Source organism: Oncorhynchus tshawytscha, linkage group LG24 (assembly GCF_018296145.1).
Source record: "Oncorhynchus tshawytscha isolate Ot180627B linkage group LG24, Otsh_v2.0, whole genome shotgun sequence".
NCBI lineage: Eukaryota > Metazoa > Chordata > Actinopteri > Salmoniformes > Salmonidae > Oncorhynchus > Oncorhynchus tshawytscha.
In genome coordinates, this window is record NC_056452.1 from 6,382,439 (window position 1) to 6,405,319 (window position 22,881).

The 22,881-nt window shown below is 40.7% G+C and overlaps 1 protein-coding gene across 2 annotated transcripts in view; it reads right to left on the minus strand.

Annotated features, from left to right (window-relative positions):
- The window catches only part of plxdc1 (plexin domain containing 1), a 91,588-nt gene that overhangs the window by 3,595 nt on the left and 65,112 nt on the right, over positions 1-22,881 (minus strand). The gene's annotated exons all lie outside the window — the stretch shown is intronic.

The window sequence follows — 22,881 nt, forward strand, 5'->3', positions numbered from 1 at the left end:
GGATGAGAGGATAACTTAAACAAGGCAATACACATTTTTATTAACGGTTTAACAGACTTCATATTTTTTTAAGTGAGGTGAGCAAGCGAGAAAACGAAATACAAAATAAAGTTGAACCCATTGTACAAAATACTAAACAACCTCAGTACAACACCTAGTGTTCACGCCAAGCGACCTCACAAAAACATTGCATAACTGTTTTGGAATGACAGTCACAGGGACCAGGGTTTGAGTCCCAGTCAGGGTACCCCTGCATTGGTGTCAGGTGTTGGATAGCACCGTTGAAAGCATGGCTGAATCTCAAACCGAACACTTAGCTATTAAGCCCTTCATTGAGTGGCCACTAGCTAATGTGTTCGACAGTTAACACTCGAGTGTGCAAGTGTTTTGGCCAAAATGAACATTGAGACAATGCGCACTCAACGTCCCAACTGCCACTTATCAATATTCCAAAATTCCGAAATCCATTCATGAGCATTCTCCCACGACCAGTCTTGTAGCATATATACAGTATACAGTACCTTACAAAAGTATTCAGACCCCTTGGATTTCTTCACATTTTGTGTTACAACGTGGGATTAAAATTGATGTAATTGTCTTTTTTGTCAACAATCTACTCAAAATACTCTGTAATGTCAAAGATGTTTTGTCATTGCATAAGTATTCAGTAAAATGTTTCTTAACGAATCGCATAATAAGTTAGATAATAAGGGTTGACATGATTTTTGAATGACTAACCCTTCTTCTGTCCCCCATACATACAACATCTGTAAGGTCCCACAGTCACGTATTGCATTTAAAGCAAAGATTCAACTACAAAGACCAGGAAACTTTCGAAAGCCTCAAATAAGTGATTGGTAGATGGGTAACAATAACAAATCAGACATTGAATATATCTTTAAGCATACAGTGGGGAGCAAGTATTTGATACACTGCCGATTTTGCAGGTTTTCCTACTTAACACAAAGCATGTAGAGGTCTGTATTTTTTTTAATCATAGGTACACTTCAACTGTGAAAGATGGAATCTAAAACAAAAATCCAGAAAATCACATTGTATGATTTTTAAGTAATTAATTTGCATTTTATTGCATGACATAAGTATTTGATACATCAGAAAAGCAGAACTTAATATTTGGTACAGAAACCTTTGTTTGCAATTACAGAGATCATATGTTTCCTGTAGTTCTTGACCAGGTTTGCACACACTGCAGCAGGGATTTTGGCCCACTCCTCCATACAGACCTTCTCCAGATCCTTCAAGTTTCGGGGCTGTCGCTGGGCAATACGGACTTTCAGCTCCCTCCAAAGATTTTCTATTGGGTTCAGGTCTGGAGACTGGCTAGGCCACTCCAGGACCTTGAGATGCTTCTTACGGAGCCACTCCTTAGTTGCCCTGGCTGTGTGTTTCGGGTCGTTGTCATGCTGGAAGACCCAGCCACGACCCATCTTCAATGCTCTTACTGAGGCACGGAGGTTGTTGGCCAAGATCTCGCGATACATGGCCCCATCCATCCTCCCCTCAATACGGTGCAGTCGTCCTGTCCCCTTTGCAGAAAAGCATCCCCAAAGAATGATGTTTCCAACTCCATGCTTCACAGTTGGGATGGTGTTCTTGGGGTTGTACTCATCTTTCTTCTTCCTCCAAACACAACAAGTGGAGTTTAGACCAAAAAACTCTATTTTTGTCTCATCAGACCACATGACCTTCTCCCATTCCTCCTCTGGATCATCCAGATGGTCATTGGCAAACTTCAGACGGGCCTGGACATGCGCTGGCTTGAGCAGGGAGACCTTGCGTGCGCTGCAGGATTTGAATCCATGACGGCGTAGTGTGTTGCTAATGGTTTTCTTTGAGACTGTGGTCCCAGCTCTCTTCAGGTCATTGACCAGGTCCTGCCGTGTAGTTCTGGGCTGATCCCTCACCTTCCTCATGATCATTGATGCCCCACGAGGTGAGATCTTGCATGGAGCCCCAGACCGAGGGTGATTGACCATCATCTTGAACTTCTTCCATGTTCTAATAATTGCGCCAACAATTGATGCCTTTTCACCAAGCTGCTTGCCTATTGTCCTGTAGCCCATCCCAGCCTTGTGCAGGTCTACAATTGTATCCCTGATGTCCTTACACAGCTCTCTGGTCTTGGCCATTGTGGAGAAGTTGGAGTCTGTTTGATTGAGTATGTGGACAGGTGTCTTTTATACAGGTAACGAGTTCAAACAGGTGCAGTTAATACAGGTAATGAGTGGAGAACAGGAGGGCTTCTTAAAGAAAAACTAACAGGTCTGTGAGAGCCGGAATTCTTACTGGTTGGTAGGTGATCAAATACTTATGTCATGCAATAAAATGCAAATGAATTACTTAAAAATCATACAATGTGATATTCTGGATTTTTGTTTTAGATTCTGTCTCTCACAGTTGAAGTGTACCTATGACAAAAATTACAGACCTCTACATGCTTTGTAAGTAGGAAAACCTGCAAAATCGGCAGTGTATCAAATACTTATTCTCCCCACTGTAGCATGGTCATATGCTGTGGATTATGTATTAATCCACCATACACATCAAAGATACAGTCGTCCTTCTGATCTGAGCTGCAGGACAGAATGAAACTGCTCAGGAATGTTACCATGAGGCCATTGTTGATTTGAAAACATTTACAGAGTTCGATGGCTGTGATGAGAGGATAGATCAACAACATTGTAGTGACTCCATAATAATGACATAAATGACAGAGTAAAAATAAGAATACAAATATTCTAAAACATGCATCGTGGATGCCCCTCAAACTCAACTCTGGACCTAGAAGCCAGTTCCACTGCTTTTTTTCATTACATTTCCCCCTCTAATCAGGGACTGATTTAAACCAGGAACACCAGGTGTGTGCAATTAGTTATCTGGTAGAACGGAAACCAGCTGGTAGAACAGAAACCGTCTCTGGACCTCTTAGAGTAAAAGTTGAATACCCCTGGTGTTTGCAACAAGACAGTAAAGTAATACTGCAAAAATTTTTTAATGCAAAGCCTTATGTTTGAGGCAAATCCAACACTCTACATCACTGAGTAACTGCCTACATATTTTCAAGCATGGTGTTGGCTGCATCATGGTATAGGTATGCTTAACATTGGCAAATACTGGGGTGTTTTTTCAGGATAAAAGTCAACAGGATGGAGCTAAGCAAAAGCAGAATCCTTGTGGAAAAGATGCTTCAGTCAAATAAAATAATAATGCACAAACAAAATAAAATCGTATTTGTCACGTGCTTCATAAACAACAGGTGTCGACTAACAGTGAAATACTTACTTACGGGCCCTTCTCAACAATGCAGAGAGAAAGAAAATAGATAATAATAGAAAAGTTAAACAATAATAATAAAAGTAATAATAAATACACAAGTAACGATAACTTGGATATATATTTACGAGGTACACGCCCTGAGTCGAAGTGCAGGGGTACGAGGTAAATGAGGTAGATATGTACATCAGCGAGCTCCAAAAGGTATTGAGACAGTGACACGTTTTTTTTTGCCTCTGCACTCCAGCACTTTGGATTTGAAATTATACACTTCGAAAATGATACAAAACATTATTTACCATTTCTTTTGGGAACAAAATAATGTGAAACCCAACCAAAACATACAGCAAATGGATCCAACAAGTTTGTAGAGTCACAAGCTTGATGTAATCACTGCGTGCTATGAATATGAGACCAAATACCAAACTTTGACTACTTTACTACACATATAAATTAATTCCTCCCAATACTTTTGGCCCCCAAAATGGAGGCACTATGTACAAAAAGTGCTGTAATTTCTAAAGGGGTCACTCGATATAGATGAAAATACCCTCAAAATAAATCTAACCGTCTGCCCTTTAACCTCGGTCATTGTATCAAACTGCTGGAGTACAGAGCGGAAACAAAATCTGTCACTGTTCAAATACTTTTGGAGCTCACTGTAGCTAGGGATAAAGTGACAGATAATAAACATTAGCAGCAGACTGTGTCGAAAAAAAGGTAGTGCAAAAAGGGTCAATGCAGATTGTCCGGGTAACTATTTGGTTAACCATGTAACTAACTGGCTGGGGGATAGAAGCTGTTAAGGGTCCTGTTGGTTCCAGACTTGGTGCATCGGTACCACTTGCCTGCGGTTACCCTCTATGACTTGGGTGGCTGGAGTCTTTGACAATTTTTTAGGGCCTTCATCTGACACCACCTAGTATAGAGTTCCTGGATGGCCCTCCTACCCTCTGTTACACCTTGCAGTTGGATGCAAAGCAGTTGCTATACCAAGCGGTGATGCAGCCAGTGATGCAGCCAGATGCTTTCAATGGTGCATCTGTATAACTTTTTGAGGATCTGAGAGCCCATGCCAAATATTTTCAGCCCTCTTCATGACTGTGTTTGTGTGTGGAGACCATGATAGATCCTTAGTGATGTGGACACAGAGGAACTTGAAGCTGTCGACCAGCTCCACTAGAGCCCCATCGAGCCCCCCATGTTTCCTGTAGTCCACGATCAGCTTCTTTGTCTTGCTGACATTGAGGGAGAGGTTGTTGTCCTGACACCACACTGGCAGGTCTCTGACCTCTCATCTTTGTCGGTCATCAGGCAAAACACCGTCGTGTCGTCGGTGAACTTCATGATGCCGTTGGAGTCGTGCACAGCCACACAGTCATGGGGGAACAGGGAGTACAGCAGGGGACTAAGTACGCACCCCTGAGGGGCCCCTGTGTTGAGATTCAGTGTGACGGATGTGTTGTTGCCTACCCTCACCACTTGGGGATGGCCGGTCAGGAAGTTTTATTTTTATTTAACCTTTATTTAACTAGGCAAGTCAGTTAAGAACACATTCTTACTTACAATGGCGGCCTACTAAAAGTACAGGATCCAGTTGCAGAGGGAGTTGTTCAGTCCCAGGGTCCTTAGTTTGGTGACAAGCTGGCACTATGGTGTTGAATTCTGAACTGTAGTCAATGAACAGCATTCTCAGATAGGTGTTCCTCTTGCGCAGTTGAGAATGGGCAGTGTGGAGTGCAATAGAGATTGTGGCATTTGTGGATCTTTTGGGAAGGTATACAAATTGTAATGGGTCATGGGTGTCTGGGATTATGGTGTTAATGTAAGCCATGACCAGCCTTTCAAAGCATTTCATGGCTACAGGTGTGAGTGCTATGGGGATTTTAGACAGGTTACCATGGCGTTCTTGGGCCCAGGGACTATGGTGGTCTGCTTGAAGCATGTAGGTATTACAGACGGGGTCAAGAAGAGCTTGAAAAGCCACTTGCATGCTGGCCAGCGCATGCTCTGAGTACACATCCTGGTAATCCGTCTGGCCCTGTGGCTTTGTGAATGTTAACCTGTTTAAATGTCTTATGTCAGCTGCGGAGAGCACTGGGAGAAGAATTCACCTTTCATCAGGACAATATTTTTCAATACAAGGCCAAATCTACACGAGTTGCTTACCAAGAAGACAGTGAATGTTCCTGAGTGACCACAGATCTGTTTTACAATATATGGCAAGACTTGAAAATGACTGTCTAGCCATGATCCCCAACATCTTGACAGAGCTTGAAGAATTATTAAAATAATAATGAGCTAATATTACACAATCCAGGTGTGTAAAGTTCTTAGAGACTTAACCAAAAAGATCCACAACTGAAAATGCCTCCAAAGGAGTTTTTAACATGTATTAACTCAAGGAGCTGAATCTTATGCAACGACTATATTTTAGTTATTTAATTTCTATTAAAACATTTTTTTAAAGATATTCTTCCACTGACATTAAAGAGTATTATCTGTAAATTGTTGACAAAAAATACAATTAAATCAATTTTAATCCTACTTTGTAACACAAAATGTGAAGAAATCCAAGGGGTATGAATACTTTTGCAAGGCACTATACATTATAAATGACACAATATACATTATAAATGACAGAGAGAAAGTTGTAAAAACAAAACGACATCTCTACCTCTGCCAAAAAAATATCTATAGCTGGAATCATTTGGTCACTTGTCAGTACACTTGTAAAAAATATTATATAAAACACCTTTATATAAAGTACATATGTGCAACAGCTAGTAATATCTATACCACAATGAAGTTGTGAAAATACAAGGCATTCTATATTATACTACAACATCAGTTTAACTGAATGTGGATATGTGTTAGTTGAATGTTTCAGGCAGGTTCCAGAATGTTCTTCAGCTGGTGAACCTCTTTTTGTGTTGGGTAATGGCAGCTGGTTTAGCAGGCTTAGGCGATGTTTTTCACCACCCATGGCTTCGACCTCTCGCAGAAGATTTAAATGTACTGTCAGTCTCCTGGAAAGACATGAAGACTAATCATGAGGATGTGTAACCGTACAATAAACTAGGTTCATTTGTAAACAAAAATGGGAACTAGACGGGGGGGATCGTTTTGGGTGTTTTGTTACACATAGATGGGAAATGGGATGTCAGCAAAGTCAGAAAAGTTTGAGTTGGCTTGACTTGTACACAGTCTTGTCGTGTATTGCTGTGTATGAGCACCTACAGTTGTGCTGTTGAGTAGACAAGAACTGCCAACGATAGAGTGAATAGGCTTGAAAAGTATACTAACAGCCCCTCTCCCCAATGAACTGACTGCAAGGGTGTGAAAAGTTTGAGGAGCACTGTAAACAGTTTAGTGTATTGGTGATTTTAATACCTTTGGCTGTCCTGGCTTGTTTCGAAGTCAGATGACCTTGAGCTTGACCTTATTCCAGGCTGAAAGCTTTCATCCAATGGGTCTACAGGCTCTGTACAACTAAAGCTAGGGTCAAGGCCATCATCATCATCATCATCATCAGCAGCAGCAGCAGCAGCAGGATTAGTCTGTAGGACACACAGTAGTCAGTGATTAGCCAACATTTTACTACTTTATCCCCATCAATACACACTCAATAGATGATGCATACTAACCTTCACACACAATACCCACCCTCAACAGTATATTGATTTGCTCATCATGGAGCCATGGAAAGATTTAATCGATTTTAGTAAGATTTTAGAAGGTGATTTACACTAAATGCTGGTGCTGAGCTTAATGTTGATGCCGCTGCAGATGTTGATGGGATCAGACTTTAAATGGAACCCATAACGTTAGTCATATTCACCTCTGTGGAAGTTAGTTAGCTGGCTAGCTAACGTAAGCTAACGAAGCTAAGGTTAGCTTGCAAAGCTACAAATCACACCACCAGATAGTCAAGCCAGTGTATTTTGAATGCTAGCTAGCTAGTTTTTGGTTTAGGTAAACAAATGTAGTTAGCTAGCTAGTTAGCTAGGTAACATTAGCTACGTTACCTCAGCTTGACTTATTTTCTTCTGTGCTGATGTTGGCTGACTGGAGGCCTTCCTCTTTGAAGTGATGGGGAAAGTCGATGGAATAGCATCACTTTTCAACGGTATATGCAACCCCATCGGTTGAGACTTCAGTTCCATTTTGAAATCCTCTTGCTGAAAGTGCTGGCTACAAACACAGACATTTAGATTTTTATCACAACAATTGGATACACCTCCTCAAGGCAGTACTATGTCCTGAAATCACTATGAATTCTGGATATTGTGGTTGGCTTACAACCAGGAAAATTAGCTGGCCCGTTTCTACCAGTGATATGCAGAAACTTCATCTTAAGGTAGCTAGGTGAGACAACCACATATCACAGTCATGGTAAGTACAATTTTTCCTCAATTCATTCAAGTGCAAGAGACTGTTGCGTTTAGCCAGCATTGTGTCTCTAGTGGGGAACTATAGTGGAGAATTATAACGGCCTTCTATGCCCTCAGAGAAGTCCCAAGGATTGATAAAGTAATTTTACCCCCTTTTTCTCGTGATATCCAATTGGTAGTTACGATCTTGTCTCATAGCTGCAACTCCCCAACGTGCTCGGGAGAGGCAAAGGTTGAGTCATGCGTTCTCCGAAAACATGACCCAACAAGCCATGCTGCTTCTTATCACCTGCTTGCTTAACCCAGAAACGAGCAACACCAATGTGTCGGAGGAAACACCATTCAACTGACGACTGAAGTAAGCTTGCAGGCGCCTGGCCCACCACAAGGAGTCGCAGGAAAGGAAAGCCCCCCGGCCAAATCCTCCCCTAACCCGGATGACTCTGTGTGCCGCCCTATGGGACTCCCGGTCACGGCCGGTTGTGACACCGCCTGAGATCGAACCCCAGTCTGTAGTGATGTCTCAGCACTGCGATGCAGTGCCTTAGACCACTGCGCCACTCAGGATGCCCTTCAATGGTATTTGTTTTGGTGGTCTCTTGGGAGATAATTCTAGCTATTTAGATGAGAAATTGGCTAGGCCTTCAGAAACTAGACAGAAGCCCTCTGCCATTTAATTGTATTAGAGCATAATTGTGGAGTGGCAATGGAATCAACCAATCATGAGACAGTTTATAGGGAGGAGGTCAGAGACCTGAGCGTGCGGTGTAAGGACAACAACCTCTCCTTCAACGTGATCAAGACAAAGGAGATGATTGTGGACTACAGGAAAAGGAGAAACAAGCACACCTCCATTCTCATTGACGAGGCTGTAGTGGAGCAGGTTCTTGGCGTCAATCACCAACAAACTAACATGGTCCAAGCACACCAAGACAGTCATGAAAAGGGCATGACAAAACATATTACCCCTCTGGAGACTGAAAAGATTTGGCATGGGTCCTCAGATCCTCAAAAGGTTTTACAGCTGCACCATCGAGAGCATCCTGACGGGTTGCATCACTGCCTGGTATGGCAACTGCTCGGCCTCTGACCACAAGGCACTGCAGAGGGTAGTGCGTATGGCCCAGTACGTCACCAGGGCCAAGCATCCTGACATCCAGGACCACTATACCAGGCGGTGTCAGAGGAAGGCCCTAAAAATGTCAAAGACTCCAGCCACCCTAGTCATAGACTGTTCTCTCTGCTACCACAGGGCAAGTGGTACCAGAGCGCCAAGTCCAGGTCCAAGAGGCTTCTAAACAGCTACTACCCCCAAGCCATAAGACTCCTGAACATCTAATCAAATGTCTGCACAGACTATCTGCATTGCCCCCCCCTATTACGCTGCTGCTACTCTGTGTTATTGTCTATGCATAGTCACTTTAATAACTCTAATAACTACATGTACATATTACCTCAATTACCTCGACACCAGTGCCCCCGCACATTGACTCTGTACCGTTACCCCCTGTATATAGCCCCTCTATTGTTATTTTACTGCTGCTCTTTAATTATTTGTTATTCTTATGTCTTACTTTTTTTAGGTATTTTCTTAAAACTGCATTGTTGGTTAAGGGCTTGTAAGTAAGCATTTCACTGTAAGGTCTACACACCCGTTGTATTCGGCACAAGTTACATTTTTTGTTGTTGATTTGATCACATTTTGACTTGCAATGGGTGGGACCATTTTCCCATTTACATTTTTTCAATTGAATTTCTTCTCGAAGGCCTAGAGGCACATCACTACTAAGAGCACGAGCCTATAGTGTACCATAGTATGAGTCATAATACCCATAAAACCTAGTGATCAAACATGGAAATGGTTCTAATAGTTTTTTCCACCATTCATTATTTCTAAGGGGATTAGGTGATTAACGGTATCAGGTGTGTTAGCTGGGGCTGGGGCAAAACTGTGACTCCAATCAGGCCCTCGAGGACTGGAATTGCCCACCCCTGAGCTAGCTCATGGTTAGCTAGTTAGCAACATTAGCCTGAATAGATGGCTACATTAGCTGTCTATTTGTCTAGCAATTTAAAATGCATGCAAAATTCATAAAAACAAGTTTAACTTTCTTTAGGTTTTATAAACCAGCAGTCTAGATTTCTAATTGACTAGCTAGCTATCTTAGATGGTGAAACTAAGAGTTCTTGATAATGTTTATGTCTGTGGGTGAGGGGTGGGTAGCCCTTTTCAATTACTACTTGACATGTAGCTTAGCTGTATTAATTTGTTGTGGATTTTTGAGAGGTTTCAGAGATGGATTGATTAGCATCCTCTGTTGTGCTTACTTTACTGTGGGAAGACATTGATCTGTTTGCTGTTTCCCCCTGGACAGCAGATCATTGGTATATCTTGTCGGCAAAGGTATGTAATCTTATTTAGTCTTACATGCTATGGTGGGTTTTAAATTAATTGGTACTCCCACGTTTGTTTTTGAGGTAGAATTACTGTCATGTTATTGATGCCAAATTGCAAACCTTATTTGCACTTTCTTTATTCCAGAACCAATTGATTATTTAAGTCAGGTGTCAGAGCTGAGCTCAGACCAGGTTTGCAAAATCTGAGAACCTTAAAAAAATTCCCTGGTTTTCCTGAAATCCCGGTTTAATCCTCCAACCAGGATTTCTGGAAAACCAGGGAATTTATTGAAAGTTCACGGAATTTTGCAAACCTGGTCTGAGCTCAGCTCTGACACCTGACTTAAATAATCAAATAACAAATCACAGCGATAGGCTATATGATTTGAAATCATGTATGAGCTGGGCTGTAACAAAAGCTTATATACACTCCTGTCATTCAGATCTGGAGCTGTCCACCGTTTAACTCATTATTCTGTACTAGGGGTAAAATTAATTTAGAATTATGGTATTGCTATATAAACATGGTTGGGGAGTAACGGATTACATGTAATCTGTTACATGTAAGGGATTACAAAAAATGGTAACTGTAATCCGTTATGTTACCAGTAAAAATATTGTGATCAGATTTCATATACTTTTGAAAAACTAGATTATTACTTTGAGGATGACTTTTAAATTCAGAAAGAATGTTTGTGAGAATTTTTTTTTTGACACTTTGTTTTCTCAATGACATTCAAATCCGCATTGAAAAAAAGGTGCAAGTTTAAGTTTGTTCCACCTGAGCGAGTCTGACCACAAGTCAGAGACCACTATCGCATTACCAGGGACAAACTACCTGCACTCCAGGTCACCTACAGCACCTGATGTCACAGGAAGGCCAAGAAGAACATCAAGGACAACAACCACCCGAGCCACTGCCTGTTCACCCCGCTATCATTCAGAAGGTGAGGCCAGTACAGGTGCATCAAAGCTGGGACCGAGAGACTGAAAAACAGCATTTACCTCAAAGCCATCAGACTGTTAAATAGCCATCTCTAGCATCTTAGAGGCTGCTGCCCTATATATGTACTGTACTGCACATAGACTTGAAATCACTGAAATCACACACTTTAATAATGGAACACTAGTCACTTTAATAATATTTACATATGTTGCATTACTCATCTCATATGTATATACTGTATTCTATTCTATTCTACTGTATTTTAGTCTATGCCGCGCCGACATTGCTCGTCCAAATATTTATATGTTCTTAAATCTTAAATCGATTCCTTTTAGATGTGTGTATTGTTGTGAAATTGTTAGATACTAATTGTTAGATATTACTGCACTGTTGGAGCTAGAAACACAAGCATTTTGCTACACCCGCAATAACATCTGCTAAACACGTGTATGCGACCAATAAAATTTGATTTGATTTTATGATGACAAATGTATTTGATGGATCGCGGGAAAAAAGCAGGAATATGCTTTTGTAGGCTACAGTCCAAGCTATGTCTTCCAATGGTGCGACTGCTGTCGGCATCCAAAGATTATGTAACTGGAATAAACGCTTGGCGGTAAAGATGACAGCAGTGGTGTAGTCTACGGCAATATGGATATCATTTAGCTATTTGCGCCTTACGGATTGTGGTTGTTCACAAATCTCAATAAGAATTTGAGCCCAATAATGGTTGAATTCAAGACGTTTAATATCGTAGTAACCCAGTATTTGTAACGTATTTGTAACGTTCACAGAAGGTTCTTGAAATGTACTGACTGTCACGTCACTTTGGCAATATTCTACAAAACATTCCCAATGAGTCCAGTGAATGTCAGATCACTTTTGGGATATTCAAAGAACATTTAGGAATGTTCCTTTGAGAGCCCTGATGTGTCTACAAACAACATTGCAGTTGTGTTACTGAAAAGTACTTTCAAATATTTATTGTGCAGTATGTCCCTTTGTGATCTATATGTCACATTATCTTTCTGAGCATAAGGGGACATTAGAATTATTATTATTATTTTTTTAAAGTCTAGGCAAGTTCTAAAATTATTTAACAATATGTTGATTTTGTTGACCTTCACAACATTCCCAGTTAGGCCTTTCAATTTTCTAAATGTCAGGATATGATAATTCAGAGCGTTTTTTATAGAGCCATGCATAGTTCTAAATACATCTAAAGTTGCAGTTAGAATTATAGATTGAAAATGTTCCATAATGTCTGTATGTCAAGTGGGGGTACATCTGACTACATATGGATATAGTTACGTTTTCAGTAAGTACTTTGGAGGTTATGCATGTCAGGCCACTTTGTTGACATTGTAGTAGTATTTGCAATGTTCCCAAAAAGTTCCTCAAATGTACAGAATGTCAGACTACTTTGTGAACATCCAAAGAACATTTTGGAATGTATATTTGAGAGTTGTAACGTGTCTATAAAGAACGTTGCAATCATGTTACTAAAGAAACATTTAAACATTTTTACTTAAAACTCCCTTGCTATCTAATATCTTTCTACGAACATTTCATGTTAATATAGTTTATGACATAAAGATACCATAAGAATAATAAATAGACATTCTGGAATATATACACTCAAAAGTAAATACAGTGTATATCATAATACATATACTAAAACAATGCTAAAATCAAAGAAACAAATCAAGTAAAATGTTGCTAGGGCTGTCCTTTAGCTATTCCCTAAAGAAGACATGCAGGAAAAGTCAGGAACGTAAGTCTCAACATTAACTTGAATGTGGCACAATGCAGCTCTGCTTTCATGTCAGGGACAAGATTGCTAATGGCCATTGATGACAGCCTGCATGGAGCCTGGATAGTGCTGCTTGTGGTTGTGGATCCATGTGAAGTTATTCCGTGTGTAACGGTGCAACCCTGTGTGTGAATAAACTTGCGGCCGAGCGAGGATAAATACCTGACTGCTCCACAGTAGTCTTGTGGCAGCAGTGACTCTGGGGAAGAGCCGGTCGATCTATACCCAAATATGACTGCCAAAGGAAAGAGGGCCTTTAGTGTAGGATAAAGTAAGAGCAGCAGTGGGGGGAGATAAGATATGTCAAAGAGTGGGTATGAGGAAGCAAGGAGCCTGGTGGAAACAGGGAGTTGAGAGGAAGTCTCATGGAAGTGGGGTCACAGTGCATCAAGTCCCATATCCAGGAAGTTAGTGAGGTTCAACGCAGTCTACCCAACCTGTTCAGTTGGAGTCTCTAGCATGCCTGCTATGCTCCAGATGACGATTGCTGAAGCACATGTTGAGATGTAAACCCAAAGCCTTTGGGAGTGGTTTGGCGGCATAACCAGGTTCTCAAGACTATTGCAGATGCAATAAGTACAGGAATCGGCGTTGACAAGCAAGCATATTGTGAAGGAATGCCCTTTGTGCCTTTGAAGCAGAGTACCAGAACTGTTTAAACAGTTGATAACCAAGCCTGTTTCCCTGTGTGTAACAGGTTTGGTTTGTTTGGTTTGTTTTGATCATCCCGTATGCTGTGTTGTTGAAGAACGACGTCCCCTCGATGTCATTTTCCTTGCACACAGGGCCTAGCTTTCTTGACACAAATGGCTCTCGGCTTCATGATGTAACCCATGCTGAAGTCATCATCAACCCAAGCCCTAATCAGCCATGTTCCATCAATGTCTATACAGATCAGATATACTTGGACTCAACACCGTGGACTGTGTACCCATCATCTCCATTCATTAATGTTTGTATGCTTACATTATTTGCATATCTTGTAATATATATATATTTTTTTATCATATTAATTTATGAACACAGCCTATAACAATAATAATATATATATATTTTTAATCAGTAGTGGCATAGTTTGCATTTTTTGTGTGCTATAAATCCTGTTAAAACCGTGTTTAGTGTGTTTTCAATAATGTTCAGCCAAAAGGATGTTATGTATACTAGAAGGGGGTTTACACCGATACCCGTATGTTGGTAATATGTAAATACTTTATTAAACTAAACTAACTTTATTAAACTAAATGTGTAAATAAGTCCAAAAGGGTGGATCCTGTATGCCCACCTATGCTGCCTGCAGCTAGCTACAGACAGATAAAGTAGCTAGCAGTAGTGGTGGCCTGACGACGGTTCATCCTGAATATTCCTTTTGACTTCATTATCCATCATTGCAAATATAAAAGTGGGTGTGGCTACTAAAGATTCTGAGGCTGGCGCCAGAATAAAAGCAGCTACGCTACAAATTGCTGAAAGTGAAACAACACAGCTGAACAGCCAAGACGCCATCGACTCCGACTGACCCAACACAGTTCCCATCCTGGAAGTTTTTACGAAAGGTAAGTTATCCAGCGTGTACCATTTAAACCTTACAAGTAAGTTCATGTACTCCTAGCTCCCAAGATAAAGACAGTTTGATGATGTCAGGCTATCTAACTAGCGAGGGAGCTTGCCAGCTAAACTCAGACAAAAAAGAAAGACAGGACCCTGTCTTTCAAAGATAATTAGTACAAATCCAAATAACTTCACAGATCTTCATCGTAAAGGCTTTAAACACTGTGTCCCATGCTTGTTCAATGAACCATAAACAGTTAATGAACATGCACCTGAGAAACGGTCGGTAAGACACTAACAGCTTACAGACGGTAGGCAATTAAGGTCACAGTCATGAACACTTAGGACACTAAAGAGGCCTTTCTACTGATTCTGAAAAACACCAAAGGAAAGGTGCCCAGGGTCCCCGCTCATCTGTATGAATCTGCCTTAGGCATGCTGCAAGGAGGCATGAGGACTGCAGATAAATTGCAATGTCTGTACTGTAAGGCGCCTAAGACAGCGCTACAGGGAGACACACCCTGGCATAGCAAAAGCTAAGTGTATAAATCTATAACTAGTTTCCAAGGTAAGTGTTTCATGACTAGTCACGTCACATCTTGTTCAATTTTCTAAATCGTTACGTAGGGCGTAGGTAGGCCCAACTTATCTCTTACACCTTAGTGTCTAACAGGTGCAACCCACTCCTGGTCAGTAGAGTTAGTAACTTCCCCCTCTTAAGTACTATGTTTGTTTGCAGAAAGTATTACTTTGTGAATTACTAATACTCAATTGACCCTGTTTTGTCAGTGTTAATAGGAAAGTATTTATGACAATGTTTATTGCACATACAGACAATTTCTTTGTGGCAGAGCAACGAGCCAAACGGTGGGTTGACACCTCCAATGTTGAATCTGACGAGGAACCAGCAAAGAGGGCGGTGACTATAAACCTAGCAGATTCCGTGTAGAGCCACCTGGTGAGGATTTCTTAGCTACTCTTCTTCCACTGTGTGCATTACATGCATCAGGAAGTAGGTTAAAATAATGAATACTTTTTTTGTATTGTGCTTCGTAAGATGATGATGCAAGTGAAGCACACTTTTAGCTTTAAGCAGTTTTACAGTTCTTGATTGGAGTGCAGTGTCCATGTTTTTACTAACTTGTTATTTTGTGACCTTATTGCTGTGATTTTGTTTCCGAATCTATTGTGATACAGTTTAAGTAAAAAAAAAAAAAAGTACATTGAGAGCCCCACAAAATGCAGTTTCTGGTAACTACTGGGAACGTAACTTTCACCTGTGTGTACCTACAGTACCAACAAGGCACGTAAGTGTGCACGTCTCCGAAAGATTCAAGGGCATCTCTTATAATGTCATTTAACTGTTTAAAATCCACTACATTTCTACGTCCTGAAAAGACTCGGGACGTGACTTACGTCAACTGACACCACAGGTACATGTAGGAGACGTTTCAGGGAAACGTTATTTTTAGGTCAACCTCACGATGTTGCTAAACGTCAGCAAGTACATTGAGAGCCCCACAAAATGCAGTTTCTGGTAACCACTGGGAACGTAACTTTCGTCAGTGGGTACAAACAGTACCAATAAGGTACGTTCAGGGAAGATTCAAGGACATCTCTAACGTTACTGAATAACGTTATTTAGCTGTTTAAAACCCCACACATTTCTACGTCCTGAAAATACTTGATATGTACGTTTTGTCAGCGGACACCACAGCTATGTAGAAGGCACGTTTCACAATAACGTTATCATGACTTATGTGGGGACTAAACTATCGTTGTGGTCACGTCCTGGAACATAATTTTGTTTGCTGGTTTTGTTTATTTTACAATTTTACAATTTGCGTAAACTTTGAATTCAATCTAAGACATTTTTGTACTTGTCCTTTATAGACGCAGACCCGAAGACATTCGAGCATCCCAAGTCTTCAATGGTCCCAGTATTGGTTGATGTGCAGGCAGGCCTAAGTGACCACACACTCAAATGAACCTACAGCTGGGGTTAGATTCTTCCATAATTCACACACAGTAGACACTGTAAACCACCATGTTGTCAAACAAAATGCTGTCCTCAATGCTTAAGTTGTGTTGTGTATGACACAATTTGTGGAAATGCTGTAATCACTCATCATCTTCAATGTTGTGATTTACAGACATGATGGCCACGATTTGAATGCTGCAACAGATGGGGAATGACTTTGAGGGACACACGCTTAGAACCACAGTATGACTGGACATTGTCCAGATATTATATATATATATATATATATATATATATATATATTTTTTTTTTAGGGGGCATATCAGATTTAATATTGCAGATAGATTGTGGCTTCTATCAATGTAATTGTCTGCATCATTTCCAATGACCCATGTGTATTTTTTGCATATATATATATTTTATCGGTCAAAAGTTTTAGAACACCTACTCATTCAAGGGGTTTTCTTTACTTTTACTGTGTTCTACATCGTAGAATAATAGTGAAGACATCAAAACTATGAAATAACACATATGGAATCAGTTAGTGACCAAAAAAGTGTTAAACAAATCAAAATATATTTGAGATTTGAGATTCTTCAAATAGCCACCCTTTGCCTTGATAGGTACAGGTGTTCTAAAAATGTTGACTGGTGGTGTATTTAAAAATATGGATACGTATTTTCCTTGATTATTTCCTCTAACCATACCACCCCTCCCCTAATTGGTAGGAAACTAATGAACAACAACACTTAGGCCTCTACATAATATATACATTTTATGGACACAATATATTTTACATGAATTATTTTTTGTTTGTTTTTAGTCCCATCCTTTAGCTACTTTAGTAATGATGATGTCCATCTCTCTTCCACTTTGAGCCATGAGAGATGGACATTCATGTCATTAATGTTAGCTCTCCGTGTACTTTTAATGGCCAGCAGTGCTGTCCTGTTCTGAGCAAACTGCAATTTTTCCAAGTCCTTCTTTGTGGCACCTGACCACGCGACTGAACAGTAGTCCAGGTGCAACAACACTAGGGCCTGTAGGACCTGCCTTGTTGATAGTGTTGTAAAGAATGCAGAGCAGCTCTTTATTATGGACATACTTCTCCCCATTTTAGCTACTGTTGTATCAATATGTTTTGACCATAACAGTTTACAATATAGGGTAACTCCAAGCAGTTTACTCACCTCAACTTGCTCAATTTCCACATTCATTACGAGATGTAGTTTAGGGTTTAGTGAATGATTTGTCCCAAATACAATGCTTTTAGTTTTGAAAATATTTAGGACTAACTTATTCCTTGCTACCCATTCTGAAACTAACTGCAGATCTTTGTTAATTGTTGCAGTCATTTCAGTCGCTGTAGTAGCTGACGTGTATAGTGTTGAGTCAGCCTCATACATATACACACTGGCCTTACTCAAAGCCAGTGGCATGTCGTTAGTAAAGATTGAAAAAAGCAAGGGGCCTAAACAGCTACACTGGGGAATTCCTGCTTCTACCTGGATTATGTTTGAGAGACTTCCATTAAAGAACACCCTCTGTGTTCTGTTCGACAAGTAACTCTTTATCCACATTATAGCAGTGGGTGTAAAGCCATAACACATCAGTTTTTACTGCAGCAGACAATGATCAATAATGTCAAAATCTGCACTGAAGTCCACACGGAACCCAAACCAGCTGCGCGCGTAAATTTATTTTGTCCCTCCACACCAAACGCGATCACGGCACAGAGGTTAAAATATCAAAACAAACTCTGAACCAATTACATTAATTTGGGGACAGGTCAAAAAGCATTAAACATTTATGGCAATTTAGCTAGCTAGCTTGCACTTGCTAGCTAATATGCCCTATTTAGCTAGCTTGCTGTTGCTAGCTAATTTGTCCTGGGAAATAAACATTGAGTTGAAATTAACAAGGTCCTCTACTCTGACAATTAATCCAAACATAAAACGGTCAACCGAATCGTTTCTAGTCATCTCTCCTCCTTCCAGGCGTTTTCTTCTTTGAACTTATATGGTGATTGGCATCTAAACTTTCATAGTATTACCACGATGACCGACAACACAGTTCGTCTTAAACCCATTGGGTTTAACCAATGACGAGATGGTACGTGGGTACCTGCTTCTATAAATCAATGAGATGGGAGAGGCAGGACTTGTAGCGCGATCTGCGTCACAAATAGAACTGAATTCTATTTTAGCCCTTGGTAACGCAGACGCTCGTTGGCGCGCGTGAGCAGTGTGGTTGCAATAATTGAATAACAGATTGCTACATTTATTTTGCAACGCTCACGCATGCGATGCGAGCGGTGTTGTCAGGGTATAATAACAGGACAGCCCCAACAATAATTGTATCATCTATTTCTCTCAGCCAATCATCAGTTATTTGTGTAAGGCTGTGCTTGTTAAGTGTCCTTCTCTATATGTGTGCATAAAGTCTGTTGTCAATTTGTTTACTGTGAAATAGCATTGTATCTGGTCAAACACAATTTTTTCCATAAGTCTACTAGGGGTTGGTAACAGGCTGATTGGTCGGCTATTTGAGCCAGTAAAGGGGGCTTTACTATTCTTGGGTAGCGGAATGACTTTAGCTTCCCTCCAGGCCTGAAGGCACACTCTCTAGTAGGCTTAAATTGAAGATGTGGCAAATAGGAGTGGCAATATTGTCCACTATTATCCTCAGTAATTTTCCATCTAGATTGTCAGACCCCGGTGGCTTGTCATTGTTGATAGACAACAATCATTTTTTCACCTCTTCCACACTGACTTTACGGAATTCAAAAGTACAATTATTGTCTTTCATAAATTGGTCAGATATACTTGGATGTTTAGTGTCAGCATTTGTTGCTGGCATGTCATCCCTAAGTTTGTTTATCTTGCCAATGAAAAAGTAATTAAAGTAGATATCAGTGGGTTTTGTGATAAATGAGCCACCGGATTCAATGAATGATGGAGCCGAGTTGGCTTTTTCCCCAAAATATTAATTTAAGGTGCTCCAAAGCTTTTTACTATTTTTTAAAATATAATTGATCTTTGTTTCATAGTGTAGTTTCTCTTTCTTTAGCTTAGTCACATGATTTATAATTTTGCAGTACGTTTGCCAATCAGTAGGGCTGCCAGACTTATTTGCCATACCTTTTGCCTCATCCCTCTCAACCATACAATTTTTCAATGTATCATCAATCCAAGGGGATCGAACAGGTTTTACTGTCATTTTCTTAATGGGTGTGTGCTTATTAGTAACTGGAATAAGCAATTTCATAAATGTGTCAAGTGCAGAGTCTGGTTGCTCCTCATTACACACCACAGACCAACAAATATTCTTTACATCATCAAGATATGAATCACTGCAAAACCCATTGTATGACCTCTTATACACACTATTAGGCCCAGCATTTGGAACTTTGGTTTTCCTAATATGGATACTGCTTTAAAGCAAATTTCTGAAGCAATAGTAAAGATGTGATCAATACATGTTGATGATTTCATTCATGTGCTGTTTGTAAATAACCTGGTAGGTTGACTGACAACCTGAACCAGGTTGCAGGCACTGGTTACAGTTTGCCATTTTTTCTTGAGTGGGCAGTTTGTTGAGAGGCAGTCAGTATTTAAATCACCCAGAAAATATACTTCTCTGTTGATATCACATACATTATCAAGCATATAACTAATAACATTATCAAGGTACCTCCGGATCCAATCTTGAACGGGAAGCCCCCAAGGAAGAAGGCACTGGAACCTCTGGATCCATGGTGGGAAAGCTGTTTCTGGTCTGTGTCAGGTCCGGGCTCAACATCTCCAAGGAGACCCCTGTTGCCAAAGGATGCTTTCTTTGACTTCCATGGCGAGTGATGTATCTCCATGGCTGTTTGGTTGGGTCGAGAACGGCTCCATTCTCCAGGAAAGGGGGAGACCCCTTTGGGGATGGAACCATGTTGAGCACCGGCTAGTCGGCTGCGGAGAGCCGACACGGCGGCGACATTCCACCAGATCAGAGCGGCATCCGGCTACTGGGGTGGAAGAAAAAGTAGACGGGCGTGGATTCCCCAGTAGCTTGTTTAGGTTTGCTACTTGCTTGCTAAGAGTAGCCACTTCGCTCCTGTAGTCCTCCAAGCAGTTGCTACATTGAAAGTCAGCGCGGTCCACACTGTCCCGGAACAAAACAAAGTAGACACAGCACCTGGAGCGCTGGAAACGTTCAATAGCGGCCTCCATTTGAGAATGCTGAGCCAGCTAGGCTAGCTGGGCTTCCGTGTCTCTCCCCCCCCTGCGGAGTCTGGAGCGATCCCGGGGCAGACATCAGCGCTTACAGCAACTAAGCCCAACAGAGCCGCAGGTCGTAACATGATTTTGTGACATACCACAACAATATCATATGATATTGTCGTAACAAGATTTTGTGACGTACATATGTCACAAAAATATCATATGATATTATTGTGGTATGTCACAAAATCATGTTACGACCACACATATCAATATTCATTTTATATATCATTATTTTTCCAAGTCTTGCTAAGTGGATGGGTCTCTACAGTAGGTGTAAATGGTACAGCCAAATGGTTACTTGCATAGTAGCAATATCAGAAATAGATAGTGTCAATATAAATAAAATATACAGTATGTACAAGTGTCCACCACATAAATATATGGTGCATGCATCTGTTTATGTACTGTACATGTGCACCTCACTCAGGTTCCAACTCAGGTTGCATGGCCTTAACTTATGTATGGGATACTATGTGATAAGTGCATGTGTAACAGTATATAAAGTATGCTAATGTACTGGTGTGAAGGCATTTGGGCAGTGGTGTAAAGTACTTCAGTAAAAATAAAATATTATATACCATTTTGTAGCTCTGAGTCTGTATTTTTATCTAATGTAAAAAGACCATTTTTTAAAAAAGTAATTAAATTGTTGCCAGCAGCACAGTCGCAGTCACCAACACTCTGGATAACATAAAAACAGCCTAACCAGCTCTGCTAGAGCAAATAAAATGGTCAGAGTTAGCTGTTATCTCATGCGTGTCTGGAAGTAGCTAACAAGCTAGCCAAAGTTAGCTAGCTAGCTTGGGTGCTTGACTACCGTTGTTAGGTCAGAACGCTTGGATCAACCTACTTTTTGACCAGAGCGTACAGTGTAAGCTCGGAGAGCGAAACACTCTGAATTCATGAATGGCCAATCTGACAAAGCTCTGAGTTCATGGATGCCCAGAGCACACTCTGGCACTCAAGATTAAACCAGCCTTAACTATTGAACTCTTTGGTTGTTTAGTACATAGCCTGACATGTGAATCCTTAAAAAGATGGTTGGGTCTAAAGCTTAAAATGGTGTTAAAATGATGCTGAGTGGGTGTAGACAAAGAGTTCTCCATTAGGTACCAAAACATTCAAGGGCCATTTTCTCAAAAGTCATGTTACAAATGTATCAACTTTCAAAGCACAATTACTTTCCCATAATTCCTCAACTGTAGTGTATGATATACCATTTTCTAGCTCTGAGTCTCTGCTTTCATACAATTTCAAATTTTGCTATATAAGAACAAATCGAGCCGGTCGGTCACATATAGAACCATTATTGCATGGAACTCTGTTCCATCTCATATTGCTCAAATCAACAGTAAACCTGGTTTTTTTAAAAACAGATAAAGCCATACCTCACGGTACAATGCTTCTCCCCTATTTGACCTAGATGGTTTGTATGTATGTATTGATATGTAGGCTGTGTGTGCGCCTTTACATAGTTTTTTTATGTAGTTCTGTCCTTGAGCTGTTCTTGTCTACAATTAACTAATAATATGCGTAATAATGTAGGCAGTTCATATGAAGGATTGTTACCTATAACCAGGACTGGCATTACAAAAATTACATTTTAAGGCAAGAAATTATTATTTTGGGAAGCACTTATTGTGATTAATCCTATACTGTCCCTACCATCATTACCCCATAGCAGCAGATGTTGGATACATGTGCAAACTCTCCCAACCCTTCCCCCACAAACTCAGATGTTCAACAGTTGTTCCATCCCTGAGCCCAACTCAAGAGAAGACTATATACAATTGAGCAAGAATGGGGAGATTTGATTAACCAATGTCAAGTCCTAGCTGATGGAGCTCAGATACAACCCTTTCCCCTGAAACACACAGGCTGGTCCCCCATTGTGACCATTTCCCCAAGCATCTCTGAGCAGTCAGACCTTTTGATTGTTTTGTCCTGTCAAGGCCACAATAATTTGCCCCTTCTCTGATTGTTCGAGTGTGATTCCCTCAACATGGGTTACTGCAGCTAGTGTTGCCAGCACCGACATTACCTGGTGGGGATACTGCACCGGAATTCCCGCCAGCTAGGTACAAGATCATCAAGGTTCTTATTAACAGCTGTGAGAAATTCCTTGTATATTATGCTCACCCCCCCGGGGGCTTTGGCTTTGTTGGACCAACCCTGCCAGGCAGGCTCAGACTAGAGGGGCCGGTGCTACTTTAGTGGGTCTATGACCATGTTAA